The sequence below is a fragment of the Condylostylus longicornis genome, unplaced genomic scaffold (assembly GCF_029603195.1).
Source record: "Condylostylus longicornis isolate FDR11 unplaced genomic scaffold, ASM2960319v2 ptg000020l, whole genome shotgun sequence".
Taxonomy (NCBI): domain Eukaryota; kingdom Metazoa; phylum Arthropoda; class Insecta; order Diptera; family Dolichopodidae; genus Condylostylus; species Condylostylus longicornis.
Genome location: NW_026577989.1, coordinates 2139836 through 2147163, shown reverse-complemented (window position 1 = coordinate 2147163; position 7328 = coordinate 2139836).

The window sequence follows — 7328 nt, the reverse complement described above, 5'->3', positions numbered from 1 at the left end:
ATCCTGGAGCTAACTATAAGATTATTACTATAGTTAATTATTTTCTTTTAGAGTTATTTTTTTGTAGATATGGCAACTTGTGATTCCTGTCGTTAATATCTATAAATTATAGTATATATAAGGTACCCACATTGCATATAATTTTTATGGCTTTAGTAAATTATTCTTAAACTAAGTACATATTATACCTTTTAATGATTACCTTTTGTATAACAAGTTTTTATTTTACTTATAAATTGTACTTAAATTACATGAACAATAATACACACGTACAATATTGTGCGTAACAAAGTATGTATATGTATGTACATACATGTATACAATATATAAGCATTATTTTAAAATGTATGTATAATGTCATCATTATCTTTACAACAAACATTAAATTTAATTACAATTCTATACATAACGGCTATAAGCAGCAACTGATTTGGTCACCATTTTGATCGCGAGAAAAATTACAATTTTGAAATTTCTAAAATGTCATTTATGAGTTTTCTGTCCACATATGATATGTTATCAGTAAAATTTAAAAGTAGTAAAAGCAAAGACCTCAAACATATGAGGCAGTTATCACTTCCATTCGCCTTAGATGAAGAAAGTAATTACAGTGTTTTTGCATAATTTTTTTTTGGTATTTGATTTTTCTTTTGTAATGAACGCAATCAAATTATTATTGTTTACCAGTTGACTCCATTAATTATTAATAATTTTTGGAAAGAAGAAGAGAGAAGAGGGAGGGGGGGGGGGGTTGGGCGGATTTTCATTTAGATTCAAACAATTATTAAATAAATTTCTTTTCAAATTTTTTTTTAAATCTTAATTATGAAAGTAAAGAATTTTTATTAAAATATTAAAATACATAATTATTTAAATTTTTTTTTCTAAATTGCATACAAGACCACCCAAATGTACGTAGTTTGACAAACCAATTAAAAATATTGCAAAGAGTAAAATTTAATGAATTCCTCATTTTAGTATAAACACAAATGTGCATAATCTCGTCATATTAACTTAGATTTATAGACATAATTTATCAAAAAAAATTCTAGTATCTTAATGATTTTTAGATTTAAATTTTAACTTCATTATTTTTTATACATATTCTTTTTTTTTTGTTATATTTTACATTACTCCTGTTGTTTTAACTTGTATGTTTTTTAATAATTACATAAATTTTCAAGAAAATGGGAGTCCTTTACATATAATAAATTTTCAACTTCCTAAATAATACTTTGAAAAAAAAAAACAGACAGACAATTTCATGTATATAGACAGATGGGTGTATATAATGGGTGTATGTAAATAGAAATGCAAAGCCTTTATATATGTAGAGAGAATTCAATAAGATTCCCTTGAATAAACGCAGTTAGTATAATAGCAAGGTGCTGGGGTTTTTTTTCTTAGTTTTTTTTAGTTGCTGTTTGATTTTATTCTTGTATACCATTATTTCACTTAAAGGTATTAATTCGTTTTTGTGTTTTAACGATTGGCGACATTCTCTAAACTATATAGAATTTATATAGTTATTTGTTAATCTTAGTATTTTATTCTGAAATAATTCTAAGTTCATATTTAAACATAAAATACGACTATGTAATTCTTATGCGAAGAATATACGATCGCATATATTTGTTAGGTCATACATTTTAAGGGTATTTTCATTTAAACTCTATACTTTATATTCATTGCTGACAAATGAATGAATAAATTGAAATATGTATACAATATTTTTGCTATATATATGATATATGATATATATATATATATATATATATATATACATATATGAAATAAAGGAAGGTATTTAAGAAAATATAGACAAAATCCAAGACCTTGCGACTGTAGGAGTTTATTTATTTTCACTATGATTTTTTGAAGTGAATTTTTTTGCTAAATAAAAATTTTTGTATAGATTCATTCTTAAAACCTTTAATTTTTGTTTTAATGATTTTTTCTATAGCGTTGTCTTAAAATTAGTACTTTGAAAAAAAAAAAAATAGTAAAACTCAATACGAAGTTAAAGTTCAAAATTTTTACATATTTAAGGCTAATGGATATGAGGACATTATATGAGGACACGGTTCAGATTTACACTTAGAATTCAATATAAGAATATGCAATTCAAATTAGAAATACTTGAAAATTATTGAATTTAAGGTTGAATTCAATAATTAAAGTTCAATCTAAGGTGTGCGGGGGATGGTGACTCTGTTTGTAAGGTGGAAATATAAATATTTCTTTTTTCTTCGTTTACCATTTTGTTTGGTCTTAAAACAATGTTTTTCTTTAAGTATTTGATTTTTTGTTTTTATTTTAAAATTTATTTCAATTGTAAGCATTTTAAATTGGAATTTTTTTTTTTGTTATTTAAATTATTTGGTTTTTGTTTTGTATTTGACAAGTTTCCTTTGAATTGTTCTATAAAAATAATATTATTCTAGTATACTTTACACATAAGTACAATAGATTATATACGATTTTTATTATTCTTTATTCTGTGTGTTCCTATATATAATTTGGAAAGATCTATGAATTTGCGAACTATTGAAATATTTATAATGTTGTTTGATACTAAGCTAGAAACTAGTCTATAATATAAAACTTGGTGATTATTATCTCAGTTATTTTCTTATATTTAACACAATCATATAAAATTTAAATAGATTTTTGTTTTATAAAATATTTTCCAATAAAATATACAAACATATAGTTGTATATTGCATATTGTATATATACAAATATATATAGAAGAAACCATATTTGGAGGGGTCAAGTGGCTAACAAAAAAAAAAATTTGTTTTTCCCTATTCTTTAGCATTTCTATGTAAATATGTATAGGTATACAATATACAAGTATATTATGGTGTTAAATTACATATTGTAAGCAATCAAGATGACACAATTCTTATTTTCCTATATAATTCTTTATACATAAATAAATAAAGTGTCTGAGTCTCGAGGGTACTTCCGAAACAAACAAAAAACATTAAGGAACAATTTTTAATATTTTGACTATAGATTTTCGTTTCATATGAATTTTATCGCAAAGATTTTTGACACATGTATAACAGTAAAGTAGCCGAACATTTTTTTTAATTTTTAACTGGCACTTCATTAACTAAAAGAATGACACTCTGGATTTTTTTTAATACAAAATTTATAAATTAGAATAGTCTCGAACACCCTGTATAATAAAAATTATTTTAAATATTCGGATGCAAATAATTTCTATAAAAGAGAAACAAGAAAATAATAAAATCGTTGAGAATTGAATACAAAAGTGTAAAAGGTGTCTATGGTGTCAAATTCCTTTAAATTCATATAGAAATTATGAAAATAAGGAGAATTTTTCTTATTTTTTCAACTTAAAATTCTAAATTTAGGAACACAATAAAAATTTCTATTGTATTAAAATTCGTAAAAAAAATTAAAAATTTAATGTCTTCCTTTTCCCAGTAAAAAAATTAAATTTTTTTTTTGTACAAGTTATTACTTTGTATATTTTAACCCTTTTCAGTACAGTGGTTATTCTAGAGCGTAATTTTTACTTATTTTGTGGGCTAGATTAAGATTTCGATTTCCATTTTCTGAAAAAAACATGAAAAATATTGAAAAGGCCTGGAAATCGTTTTTACATCTATTATAATTTAAAAGAAAACGTATTTGTTATTAACAACGCATTGAAGTATTCAATAACTTGACTTTGACATGCAAGTGATTTTTATACTTATTAATTTGTTTTAAAGCAAATTAGTTTTCAATTAAGCTATCAGAATTGGATATTTTGCTTTTGGCTCTTTATCACATAAATACGGTAATTGAAAAAGAGAAAAAAACTTTCTTTTTCAACTGATTTATAATTCGGTACTGAAAGGGTTAATAGAAATATAGTTTGATATTTGATAATGTTTCAATAAAAACTAAGAGCAATTGTTATAAATTTAGTTTTTAATATAAATTCAAATTAATAGATATATTAGATTCCTTTAAGAAGTACGAGTACATTAAAATAATTTGTGTGGTTCTTAAATTTCATATTGGTTGAGCTCATGTTTGCAACCTAAACCAATTCACGTCTTATTTGTACTTTACAGTGTGATAAAACTATAAAGGGTTAAAGAAAACACTTATTTGCAGCTCAAAACTAAAAGGTGACAAAACAAACAAGACAAATATTATTAAAATTAAAATAATGAAAAAACTGCACCAAAAATTTGAAAATCATTTATGTATTTAGAATTTCGAAAATCGCAAGAGAATTATAAATTAATTGCCAGTTTGCAGTCATTTCATAAAAAGTACCTGCTTTAAAATTATTTCGGATATAGGATTTAATTGTAAAACATAAGTACAAGTTATGTAAGTACATGAATATTGTTGACAATTAATTAGTAAAAAATAATTGGTGTATATACATATATGTATTTAAAATGTAATATGTGCTACATAAATATATGTACAGTTATAAAAAAAATGGGGTTTAGAAACGAAAGTTTTACTCATTACTTGCGAAATCCACCTTTTAATTAAAAATAAAAAAAAAAATTAAAAATTTATTTTTGTTGTTTCTCATTCTGACATGATGACATGATGCCTCAAACTTCAAATTTGAAAACGTGAAAAAATAATCAACTTTGAAATCTTTAAATTCAAAATTTAGATTAGATTTTTGCCGTATAGACAAAATGTAAATTGATATTTGATAAATATAAAAAGAAACTACTTGTTTTGTATAGATATAAAAGTGTGATATATGTATATATATAAATGTATATACGAATTTATACATATGTATGCACATATATACATATATATATAATAAGAAGTTTCATCACTTTCATTTTAATTCATTTAAATTTATTTTAATCTCTTATCATTCAGGAAAATCTTTAAAAATATATTAAAAAACAGATTGTAGAAAATTTAGTGATTTCAAGAAGTGTGTAAATTGTAAAGTACAATGAATAAAGTAAAGGTATAATTATTGGTATATATCTGAAGAAGATGATCACAGATGTAGTACAACATTGTACAATCATTCAGGTATATGTATAAGAATAACTAGCTGAAAGTTTAGTACATATTTCGAAGCAATTTAAAAAGAAAAAAAATTTTGATGTAAATTTCAATTTCAATAAAAATGTCGACATACAACATTTGAATTGTACAAATTGTACAAAGAAAATTTATGACATTTCGTATATGAATAGAAAAATAAAGATGTTAGTAATTTGTTTTTAACATCAATATAATTTTAGTTATATAATATTCATATTGGTATTATGCAACATTCTGCAGGGTTTAAGTTGATTAGTTAACATTTTCTATATGCAATATATGGAATTAAGAGAGCAAATCGTCATAAGCTGCACCTATTCACATATATAGTCTTCTTAAAGAAATGCGATTTTTATTGTTTAGATTTTTATTATACATATAATAGTGTATTCTTATTAGTTTTTAAGAAAAATTTATGAAAATCGAAGAAATCAAATGTTTGATTGTAATTGTAGAGAAGCTATTTTTATAATTATTCCCAATTTATATATAAAATAAATATTAAGCTCCTCAAATATTGAGTGTAAGAAGGGAATGAATACTTTTGTTTTTTAAAAATAACTAAGTTTTGAAATTATGTATTTTATTAACTACTTGCAATAAGAGCAAAAATTGCATAATATAGGGGTTTGTTAATACGTAATTTAATAATTGATACACATGACACATTCTTAAACAGAAAAAGCCAAATAAATCAAAATAGAAAGTAGGCAGATTGTAATTTTTTATTTAAATTTTTTTTTTAGAAAATTTCATATCGACCACGTAATGTGTAAAAGTTGAATTACTGTTCTTTATTAAAATGTTTTCCTCGTAAAAAGACAAAGGCTTTGTTCAAGCAAAATACGATTAATTTTCGTTTACGTGTTTTTTTGCTGATGCTGTTGCGTCACACAATTCAATTGTTGGAGTTGCGAATTCATTTTCATCCGAAAATTCGTAAAAATGCAAAGTAAATATGAAAATAATAATATTTTTTGCTTAAAATTAAAAAAAAATCTTTATTCATCAATATTAATTACAAAATATATTAAAAGATTAAATTATATTAATAATCTAAAATTATACTATAAAACTCATAAATTTTCATAAAACATTGAAAAAGTTGTATTACATTTGTAAATGTCAATATAAAATTCATAGCACTTGTATGATCATTATTGATTTCAAACAAGTATATTATTTCTATTTCAAATTTATTGAATACACGTGTGACTCCTTTTTGATTATTTTACATAGATGATCGCTCATAATAAAGATTAAATACAAAAATATTAAAAAATTTTGTCTTGTTCTTCATAATTTCTGAATAATTTTCATATGAAATCATTTAACATGTTATTTAAAGTATATTAACATACCTATTAAAATCCCACATTATCTTGTTGCATAAAATACTAGTTTTACAGTGTTGTATGAAGCATGTACATTCATGCATACCTATACGTATATTTATATTCTTGTAAATTTGATTTATTTCCTTCAATTTGTTTAATCTTGATGTTAATAATATCATATTTATTTTATAAAAATCTGATTGAAATCATTATGCATACATATTTAATGTTTTAGCGCTGATTTTATGCTGCAATTATAAAAACTATCATGCAAATTATATCATGATATTCGTATATATAGTAAACCGTTAAGAATAGATACGTACATATTAAATATAAATATGATTTGTGGGTTGTTATAAATTTGTCCTGGTGTGCTATAACACATTTAAATATTTTCTCAGCGAATTTTTAAATATGTGCCACAAATAAGCACATTTCCAAGAAATGTTAGAAAAAATATGACTCTATTAGTCACACTGGAGAATAATGGAGAAATATGTTGTGATAGAATGTGACTTTATAGAATGTGAGTCCAATTTTACAAATTACGGGGTTCGATTAACTATACATTATTTTGTTTATTTATTGACACGATTTAAACCATAGTTTTGTTTGGTAAGACAGACATTCAAAATTCTAATACTTAGTATTTTGAAAATTTCTATATTTTTAAAGTGATGAAGTCATTTTTATTTATTTCTAGCATAAAACTGTTGCACATGTTATTACGAACGTGGATTTTTAAAAATCATGTTTTTCATAATATTACTCTTAAGTTGGATCTGAACAACTATACAAAAATTTTCTTGTTTATTTATCAAAACATCACAATTTTATGACTGTATTTAAAGAATTGTAAAGCCTGAGGAAAAATTTGTCGATTTTATTTTAATAATTTTTTTTTTATATATTTTTTTGTTTTCATTC